The sequence below is a fragment of the Anser brachyrhynchus genome, assembly GCF_964034855.1.
Source record: "Anser brachyrhynchus genome assembly, chromosome: 4".
In the NCBI taxonomy this organism is placed as follows: Eukaryota; Metazoa; Chordata; class Aves; order Anseriformes; family Anatidae; genus Anser; species Anser brachyrhynchus.
This window is the reverse complement of record NC_137698.1, coordinates 62,599,588-62,610,816: the sequence shown is the minus strand read 5'-3', so window position 1 is coordinate 62,610,816 and position 11,229 is coordinate 62,599,588. Positions and strand designations below refer to the sequence as shown.

The window sequence follows — 11,229 nt, the reverse complement described above, 5'->3', positions numbered from 1 at the left end:
GTCACAAACTAAGCCATATTCCTCAATTTTCATGTATTTCTTTATTTACTGTGATCCTTGCTGGCCTGTTTTCTAGCTTTCCAATGTACTTAAAAAAGGAAGTATAAGAGCACATAGCAGAATTTTTAGAATAACTAAAGTGAAATTCTGGCAGGAAAAGGACTTCAGGTAAAGTACTTCAGTACTTCCTTGCAAGAACATAGCTGTTTGATTCACATTAATCTTTCTAGAGGAACTAATTTGGTCTGTCCTTGGATTTATTTATTTATTTTTAGACCAGCTTGGCACTGCCTGTCAGCCTTTACTAAGTCCCACTAAAAAGATCATTTTGTAAGCATTCCCATTTAACCACTAAACTTTCAGACCATTCACATCTTCAAATGAAGATTAAAAATATTGTGCTATATTTCTAATAAAACAATGTAAAAGTCAAATAGCTTACAACAGGATAGAATGACATAAGCTATAAATTGTTCCTGCATTTGTCTGTAGTTATTCTGGCCAACATAGGTATTTGCTATACCCTCTAGAGCTGGAATTTACTCTTGGGAGCACAACTGTGCTCCCACTAGAAACAGAAAAGACGATCTAGTAGGCCTACCTAAAGAGATAAGCTTAAGTGATGGTGGTGATTCTGGACATGGGATTACAGTCACCCTTTTGGTCATGTGGAAGGACATTTCCTCGTGGTTACAGAGGCATTCAATCAAGCGATAACATGCCTTGGAGTAGGGAAATGGATTTAAAACAAGCCCATATGTTTCCTTAAAATGCCACTTTGTAATGTTAAAACAAACAGTCTTTAAAGGTGGAGAAACAGTTCCACATTGCACAGAATCTGGGACCAGCAATGGATTTTTCTCTCTGAGAAACAAAGCCATATATGTATACACACACATATACCCTGCATACAAGCATATAAATGAGTAGCAAACCCTTGTCAGGCAAGCAAAGCTCAGTATGAAAATTAAAATTAAAAGAAAGTAATATTGAAACACGTTATTATGTATTTTTGCCTCCTTCACATTGCCTCTTATAACAATAAAAGAAATTAAGGTGAGTGTAGGTTTTTTTTATTTGTTTGTTTGGTTTTGACTATATATTAAGGACAAGTTTTGCTTCTTTCAATATGTGAGAGGCAAGAGTAGTTAGAGGAAGAGGCTGTAAGGAAATCCTCGGTACAAGTTATGCAAGCTTCTTGAAGTTTCATTATGACATTTCATTTCAATATAGCTACATTGAATATATATATATAATATTTCAATACAGCTATGACATTTAATTTCAATATAGCTAGCTTGAGAAATGATAATTAGGAATCATCTTTTCTTAAAATATTGAGTGATCTGGTAGTCACCTTGCTTCTCTCTCTGAGAATAAGTAAGTATCCAGGAGTTTATGGAAATGTTGAGGATCTGCTAACTTGCCTCTAATGCAAGTAATACTCCAGCACATACTATGGTCTTTGTAGGCAGTCTCAGTAGATTAAAAAAAAAAAAAGGGTCCAGAATCCAAAAACTTCAATGCATCATCTTGAGAATAATCAGATCAAAGGAAAAAAATATTCAAATACTCACCCAGTATAATAATATGAAACACATGCTAATCAGCTCCCAAAATGAGTGCTATAAATCAGTTTTTTTTTTTTTTTTTAACTTATTTGTAAAGGAGATCCATTTCAGAAAGGAAGATAGGACAAATAATAAACGAAAAAAAAAGTTGAAATTTTATCTAACCTGATAATCCAAGCTTAAGGTTATTACCAATGCTATCACAATCGTCAATAAAACCATTTGTTCACAATTTATTCTATGCTATGTTTCATTAATCAGCCTGTGACTGAGCATGGAGAATAGCTGCCTCTGTGCTGTTCTGGCTGCTGCACTTTGGTCAGCAGGGAGGAGACCCCCTGGGAGCAGTTAGCATGTTCACCTGGGAGAAGATTTTGCTGTGAAAGAATAGGATCACTACAGTAGGTGATTTTACTAGATGATGAGAAAAAATGTTGCCATTTGTTCTGAGAAAGAGGGTGCAGTGAATTTGCAACTGGAAACAAATTTGAGAAAAGCTGACAATATTGTTCACACACAAATTGTTAACCCTCAGAGGGAATGGAAAAAAGTTGGCTTTCTTAAGATTATGCAGAATTTTTTCAGTTTGGGGAACTTCTGGGTAAAAAACAATGGACTGCAAGGAAGGTCTTAGCCTCTATGGTCTCAGCAGGTAGGGGACAGATTTATTCTCAAACCTTTTTTTTTTTTTTTTTTTCCAAATCTCAACATTTCTGAGTTTGCTCTAGTTACGGGATTAGTTTGTTCTACTTCATTAATATTTGTCCAATGGAACTTCCTTTTAGGGATTCTAAATCTATAATGTCTTTGGGTGGGCTCAAAAAAGGTAGAGCTCATCTAACTTCAAGTTTCTGGCTAAATTTGAGTTCTTTTTGAATTATTTTAGGCCTTGATCCTACAAGAGAATTTATATGGACAAATGTTTGCTCATGTAGCAATCTTCCAAAAATCCCATCCTTGCTTACCTGACCACAGGTAAGGTAAGGGTATACGCATAGCTAAAAAATAAACATCTTTTTTTCATTACTGAGATCTACAAGTCCAAAGTAATTTTTTTCTGTTGTCATGCTGTAGCCATTTTTTGAGACACAAAGGTGTGGAAGGGTTTCTGCATGAATTCAGAGAACAAATATTGTTGAATGATCATTTTCAAGAAGAAACATTCTGTTTTATTTACAATGATCAATAGGATTGTACTGACTCTACCTCATGTTTTCTTATTTGTTATTTTTTTTCCTTTGGTTTAATCACATCATCATTATGTATTTCTCATTCTTTAAAAATTAACATTTTAATTACAGTGTGCTTAAATTATGTCTTTGTAAATATTTACTGGGAAATGTGCTTTGCCAGGGTGAGAGACAGGAGCCAGCTCTCTGCCATACACACTGCACAGTTATAGTTGGAAGTACTGCAAACCTAAAATAACCATATCTATTTAGCAATAGAAGTAAGAAATGGTAAAATTTATTATAACATGGAGAAAAACAAAAGGCAACGTGAAAAGCAAGAAATGTTTTTCCCTCCAGAAACAGTTTATTGCTTTGAAATATATCTATCTCAAATGACAAAAAAATCAAATGGATTTCTAAACAAAGGTCAAGCTGGTATGACAGCATTAAGAAAGCACACAAAACTAGCTTGGATAGAATTTACTCAGCTTCTTCTCCCTTCCTTTAATCTGAATACATTCCTTCTCTGCTTCTGTATAGAATTATAAGATGGAGTCTACATAAAGATATCGTCATCGTGTATAGCAGTGCATGGCTGTAATTCAGGAAAGCACTTAAGTAGGTGATTAACTTCAAGAATCCACTTACCCACTTTCCTAATTAGAAATGAACTTAAGCTGTCCTGGTTTTGGCTGGGATAGAGTTAATTTTCTTTCCCCTGCTTCTTCACCTTCCCTTTCCCCTTCACCTTCCCCTTCTCCTCCAGATGAGTTATAATAGCTCTTGAGAATTTTGAATATCCTTGGGATGTTCAAACCAGCATGTTCCTATTGCTATGTCTCCTGAATATGCCTCTGGTTTTGTTTAAGGTTAAAAACTATTTAAGAATAGCACCCAGAGGTCTGTTTCAAGGCAGGATAATTATGAGTGGCAGAGTGTGTGGAATAGTATGGACAGGTACCTGTGCCTGTGGGCACCTCCTGTGTTTTGGAACTTCACCCCTGAACCAACTCATAATGCTGAAAAAATAGTAAAATATTTGGGAAAAGTATACTGTCACCCTGGCAATTCCAGAGATATACATGCTTTTTTCTCAGAAAGAGTAGTTGTCGGGCATCAGAACGGGTTGCCCAGGGAGGTGGTGGCGTCATCGTTCCTGGGGGTGTTTAAGGAGAGATTAATCTTAGTGCTTAGGGACATGGTTCAGTGGGTGATACTGGTGGCAGGGGGACAGTTGGACCAGATGATCTTGGAGGTCTTTTCCAACCTTAGCAATTCTATGATTCCATGAAATCACTCAAATGTGCTGGGGCCTGGCCCAAGCCTACCAAGCCTTGTTCACCACTATTCAGCACCCTCAGGGGAAGAGAAGGCCCCTGGATCTGCTAACGAAACAACAGGCCCTGTGGCCGAACCAGAGAAACAACCCGTGCCGACATCTGTCACCCATATACACAAAAAGAAACAACGGATGTGAAAGTCAGCTCATTTAGTAAGGGAAGAAGTGGAAGGAGGCAGGAAGGAGGCTCCCCCTTTCCTATTACAGGGAATGAGGAAGAAATGTATGAGGCAGGCTACTCTCAAGCAGGGCCATTGGGAGAAGAGGAGGAGGAAGAGACATCTCATAAACAGGGCAATAACCACTCCATCTCTATCACTGGGTGAACTGTGAGATATGCAAAAGGATTTCAGCCACTGCCCAGGCAAGCACATTGTCACCTGGCTTCTCTGATGCTGGAATAACAGGGCCAGTAGCACGATATTGGAGGGCAGGGAAGCCAAATGACTGGGATCCCTCTCTAGGGAAAGGGACATTGACAAAGTGGTTGAAAAAGGGGAACAAGCCGTCAGCCTCTGGAGGTGACTCCTGTCAGTCGTGAAGGAATCTTCTTCAAGGAAGATGTATACCACCCAGGTGGGTGGACAGCCATGGAGAGGGGTGTCCAGAATCTGAGAGAACTAGACATGCTGGAGGTAGTTTATGGTGACCTGGACAGCAACCAGTTATTCAGAGGTCCAGATGAAATCAAATGCATGCAGCCCACGTGGGCAAGTTTATACGGAGTACACCATCACTGTATGACAACTCGCTGGCAGTAATGACCTGGAAAGATGGAGGGGGGCAAATGGTGGATGAATTGGCTATGTGCCATATCAAAGGCACTACAGTGAGAATCACTCAGATTAACGAAGAATGAATTTTGATGGAACTGAGTAAACTGCAGTGGTGATGGCACCATAACTGGCTTCAGCATGCAGCAATCCAACACCACATACCATCTCTCCTGCCCTGAAAGTCTGTTACGCAGATGGAGCCCAAAGTCATAGACTAAATGAACTCAATGGACATTTTAGAAGGTTGGTCCACAGACTAGGGGAATGATATCTGTGTGTGTATATCAAAAGACAGGAAAGGTTTGTGATGATTAACTGGGATGTATTGGAAGGTGTGGAACCTGAGCATGACATAGATGGTATAGAATAAGGGGTAGATATTGTCCTGGTTTTGGCTGGGGTAGAGTTAATGTTCTTCCTAGTAGCTGGTATGGTGCTGTGTTTTGGATTTAGGATAAGAATAATGCTGATAACACACCAGTGTTTTTGTTGTTACTGAGCAGTGCTTACACAGAGACAAGGAGCTTCAGATACTGCCCTGCCAGCAAGGAGGCTGGGGGTGCACAAGGAGCTGGGAGGGAACAGAACCAGGGCAGCTGATCCAAACTGTCCCAAAGGGATGTCCCATGCCATGTGGTGTTCTGTTGAACAATAAAACTGATGGAGTTGGCTGGGGGATGGCCACTGTTCAGGGATGAGCTGGGCATTTGTCAGCAGGTGGTGAGCAATTGTATTGTGCATCACTTGCTTTGTATGTTCTAGTCTATTGTTGTTGTTGTTATTATTATTATTATTAATTATTAATAATATTTATTTCATTTTCTGTCCTATTAAACTATCTTTATCTCAACCCACGAATTTTACCTTTTTTCCTCAATTGTCTCCCCCGTCCCACTGTGCGGGGATGAGTAAATGGCTGTGCGGTGCTTAGCTGCCTGCCGGCTTAAACCACAACAAGCGCATACCAAAAGTTTTTTCCTGGATGGGTTTTAGGTTATGCCTATTGACTGCAGCAGCGCAGAGAGCTGGCTGGAGAGCAGCTTGCTCGGGAGCTGGCAGCAGCCACAACCACAGCTACCTGGCACTCAGGCTGACTCCACTGACCGGCTTCCAGTGCTCACGGTGCCTTGCAGAAGCCTGGTAAGTTCTGCAGCTTGCAGTCCACGCTGCCTTCTGTTAGTCTGCTCTTGTTCCTGCTGAGAAGTCACCTCTGTTTATTTTCCAAAGGTCTTGCTGTTTCTTTGGTAGGGAAGTGCTAATAGACTTCAAAATCACAGGAATCAGAAACAGCTTGAATAAAGGGCTTCTGATCATGAACACTAAAATATGGTCCAAGAAGACCTTGCTCAGTAGATTTTTCATTCCAGATGCACTTGAATTTCTTTTTTTCTTTACCTTTAAAGGTCCACTTACATCCAGAGCTGTGTTTCTGTGCATGTCCAAGGCTGCACGGAGCTTGCTTGTGTTCTCCCTCGGACCAGCAGTGATCTGGGAACAGTTTCTCTACCAAATCCTCTAAGCAGCTTGATCTGGGAGGAATTCTCAGGGCATACTTAATACTTAGTACAGGATTAGGGCCTTGGCAAAATGCAGTTGTAATATTTTTTTGAAACCAGTACTAGGGGTGGCTTTTTCTGTAATGGCAACTACATCTATTTACCCACAGACTGTCACCAAGCATTCTCATCTTTAACAAAAATGTCCTAACCAGCAAGTTAGAGCTGAACTCTCTCTTTCTTATCCGATTTATCATAAATTTCTTCCAGTGTGATGCCACAGTATCATGCCACTGAGAGCACTCTCTCCCATATATTACCCACAGGTTTGTGGCTATAGATATTTCTTCAGAGGGAAAGGTTTAAATCCCTGCAGATAGAGGTAGAAGTGAAATCTGTGTCATCTTCCTGATTTTGTTATCTGGATGGTGATGACATACTGACAAAAAGGAAATGTTGGTTTTTAATGACTTGTACATTTAAATATCAAACCTTCCATGGCACTTTTCTGGACAGAATGGTTAAGTGCACATCAACAAGTGGCTTCACACCTTGAACCTGCAGAGTTGAACATCGGTGATCAGATCTTATGTCTCCATTATTCATGTTTTTCAAGGCTTTCCTGGCCAGACAACATAAGGTGTGCCTCTGGAGCATACCTTCCAGTATACATTCACCTGAGAAAACTTCAGGTTTTGTACTTTAAAACAGCTTTTTAATGTGAAGTGGAGCGTAGTATGTGGGGATGAGTGAAAGACATGCTTGAGAACACTAATTTTTTTGTTGAACTGAAATGCTAATGTGGGTACTTCCAATGCAATGTTCCTTCAGTAAAGGTAATGGTCTAATTCCAATTTATTAATAGTGAAGTACCTTGTCTGAAAATATTGAAATATGAGCAAGACTTTACTCATGACCTCATTATATCTGAAAGAACTAAGTGAAAATATGACAGTAACTCCACACTACCTCATAGCAAACCATGAATGAAATTAATAGAGCATTGAGGGTTTCTTGTTATATGGATTTTCTAGCAAAGTGAAGAGAGAGTCTTTTAGTATTTTTCAACACACAGGCACAAAAATATTTCTTTTCTAATAGATATTCCTGCAAAGTATATTTCTTAAAACTTTTGGAAATACTTTTAAAAGTCTTGTTTCTGGTATTTAACAGTTCTTTGGTTTATTCTTTGGTTTTTAATGCTACCCCACAATGAAGTACAGAGTCAGCTGATCATATTTCAATTAAAAAAAAACTCATTACCCTCAGATTTTTTTGCCTGAAAACGAGCAGCTGAATAAGCTGTTCCGGATAATCTTTTCCCACTTGCAGTGATCTGTCACCATCTTCATGTCTGGCAATTCTTGCAGGTAGAAGGGAAAGCCAATTCAGGGCTGTGTATTACCACACTCATTACAAGTGACTGCTTAAGTCTCCGTTGGGCTCTGCTGCATAAGTGTGTACTTGAGAGCGGATGCACTCAGCACTGTTAGTTTAGGTGCCTGGCCAAATAGCAGCTAAAATGAGGCAAAGGGACTTGTGACTTCAGTAGGATCAATATGGTTGAGGACACTTGCACTGATCTTTTAACATATTCAAAAATGATGCAGAATTGGGGTAAAATGAGATCAATGCCAGTGTGGTACTGTCTATAAATGCATACTGTGTTTATGCGAGTTTGATTTTTTGTTATTTGTAATCTCTCTTATTTCTTAGTTCTTTATTCCTCCTGCTCTGCCAGAGCACAAGTTTCACTTAAGTTAACAGAATATTTGAGCAATTAGCCTGTTAGTGCAAATCCTATGGCTGTTAAAACACACACCTGCTGTTTGGAATTGTAATTAACTCATTTAAAGTGTTATGACATAAAAATGGAGACATGATTTCAACAAAAAAAACCCTCAAGTCTACATGGAAGTTTGACATGAGGATGGAATGTCAGCATTAAATGTCAGCTGGGTAATTGAACACTTTGATTGTATCATTGGGATTATTTCAGTGCATTTTATTGCAGTAAATACACTAGGGCATGCTCAAGTCAGTATGAATCATCAGTGTACTATCAGAAAGATATAAAGTAAATAAGTACTCATATAAGTAAAGCCATAACTCACAGAAAAGACAGGTAATTATATACATAAAAGTAACATCCTTGCTGCAAATTTGTCCCCCAAGTTTCAACTCCATTATCTCTCTCTCTGGCTTCTCACTAAGGTTATGATGGACACTAATTTTGCACATGCTGCACTTGTCTCTTCATTTGTGTGTGATATTTAGTTTGATCTAGAAGATTTTGATGTATAGTGGTCAAGAAATCAAGAACTTTGCTTTCCATATTCTTGCTATCTAACTGATGTCAATAGGATATTGGTCTGTTTAGCCCTCACGTCTAGTTTCAGTTCTGACAACTGCCAGCTCCTGCCTTTCCACACAAACTAGGTCTTGACTCTGTCACTCATCTTGCATTGACTGTATCTTGGTCGCTCAATAGGCCAATATATTTTTTGCATAAACATAACATAATTACATTTAAGATCTGTAGAATATTATTCCATTATTACAGTATTGCATTCACTTCCAGTTTTCATTATAGGAAGATTCAGACAATCTTTTGAAATTTGATTAATATGGTCGAATAACTAAATTTGCAGCTGAGATAGAAAAATCATTATTTAGACCTTGAACAGTTAGAAAACAAATTGATTTTTTTTTTTTGGGGGGGGTGGTATTTTTTGGGTGTCAGTGTTGAGTATAAATCAAATGCTGAGTATATATTAAAACATTGACTTGATTTTTAAGATTGTATTTAATAACCAGACAGCTTTTGGTTTAGAGCCATACTCACAACTGCACTACTTTGTGCTGGACTCACACGAGGAAGGGAAATGTCAAGTTGAGTCTGTTTTTTTAGCTTGACCATAGCACAATTTAATGTAGTGCTGTGCACAAGCCAATGTATGACTCTTTAGGGACCAGGTATTAATTGGAGACTGCCAGGGTAAAATATCACCCTCCATCGCTCTCCTGACTTCTCTTTCTGTCCCTGACAAGGTCCGTGTGTTTCTGCAGTGGTGGTGGCAGAGGCAGAAAGGCTGGACTGGAGGTTGAATGGAGCTGCCCTCATTGCCTCTGCGGTTCCTAAAGCCTCCTCCACATCCACATGCCAGGAAATTTGCAATCCTTTTGCAAAATGGGGCTGAAAAGACCAAGGCAGGGAAATGTCTGTTTATTATCTAAATGTTATTCTTATTCTTACATCTTTTAGGAGCTAATTCACAAAATTTTATTTGATTTATCTAATTCTCTTTATGTAATCCATTAAACAATTATTGTTTGCAGAAATTAATTCTAATCTGGAAGCCAAGGCATTTTATGTTAACTCTTGTAAACATTTTTTTTTGTGCAACTGAAATTGTTTTTATGGATATAAAGTAGTTCATAACCACTGTGAATCAGATGTTCTTTTTTTTTTTTTTAATTAATGTAGCATATTTTACAGTGAGAGTTCAATAAAAATTGAACTTTGTAGATAGGACTTCAGAGGGTAGCACTGTTTGATAGCTACCTAAAAAATAAAATGAAAATAAAAAGCAAATTAATACAATATTTAAAGATCTGTAGTTACTCATTATATTCTAATAATAATTAGCAATTTTCAATATGGAAACTGACATAAGATCTAAGTTGTTAAATACATTAATTTTATCTGCTTTTTTTTTTGGTGTCAAAAATAATTTTAATATTAAAGGACAACTGTAGACTCCTAATGACTTGAATACAGTTTGACTGTTTTCATGAAGTGCTCTGTGGGATGTCAGAATATTTAATTCAGGATGTTAAAAACATCCCAAAATGTCACAATAATTATATCACAGCAGGCAATTAAAACACTGGAAAATGCCAACTGACTAAGTGTGTTCTCTGTTATTTAGGAAACTAATGAGTGAGTGACACATAAAGCAGAGAATACAAATTATAACTGCAGAATCCAATATACATTATAATTAATTTTAATATGAAATGTATATTAAAATAAAGCAACCTGCCTTAACGAAAGCAAAGAAATACTTATTTAAAGCTGCCATTTAACCTTAGGCTCTATAATTCCCCAGGCATAAGAAACTGTTTTATGTCTCCTCTTCATTATTTAGTTAATTAGTTATATGTTTGTATTATGACACTGTAATATGGGCTTGCTCATGATGCCCTTGCTAACCACAGTGGTTCCATTCACTGCGCCGTAATGGTCTCTGCCAAATTCTCCATGTGTGTTGAAATTAGTGTTAAGGGCAGCTAGGGAAGATGTGCGTGCTTCATGATGGGGCCGAGGCACTGCAAAACCTACACTGACAAGGGGAAGCTAAGGCACAGATAACAACCCTGGTTCATAGGAAACAATGGAGGCTTGGAGTTCTCTTAGCAGAATTCTTGCATTTGAATGACAATGGGTTAATCGAAATGGCAACGCAATCAGAGGGTTATGCTTTTGATTTAATTTGGACGGGGATTTGATCCATTATTATTAAGCTCACATCCTATTCTAGCAGCCACAATGGGAATCAACTCGTCCTATTCAACTTTGAGGAAAGAAGTGCAGTAAGAAGCATGACTATTAAAAAAAAAAAAAAAAGGAAGGATTTAATAAAAATGACAATGGGCAATTATTCTCATTAGTTAGTGAGGCTGGAATAGCTATCATTACTGCAGATGAATAGCTTAAATAACAGAAAAATATATGAAGTGTCAGGCAGAAGAGGAAGCTGCCAGATGTGGCTGAGGAATCACTGTAGCTGATCCCATGAAAAGCTGCAGTAGGCAACAGTCTGTGCCATTTTAGGGTTTTCTGTGGCAGCCTTTACCTGGGGATCCCACAGC

The 11,229-nt window shown here is 38.3% G+C and overlaps 1 long non-coding RNA gene across 2 annotated transcripts; it reads left to right on the top strand.

Moving 5' to 3' along the window:
* Nucleotides 1–1,880: 1,880 nt before the first annotated feature.
* Nucleotides 1,881–10,249, top strand: LOC308194101. Of its 2 annotated transcripts, XR_013950271.1 has the most exons (4): nt 1,881–2,223; nt 2,458–2,546; nt 5,852–5,998; nt 9,406–10,249. It is a non-coding gene; the product is annotated as an uncharacterized lncRNA (long non-coding RNA). The 2 variants fall into 2 exon arrangements; XR_013950270.1 differs by lacking the exon at nt 2,458–2,546.
* The last annotated feature ends 980 nt before the right edge of the window (nt 10,250–11,229 follow it).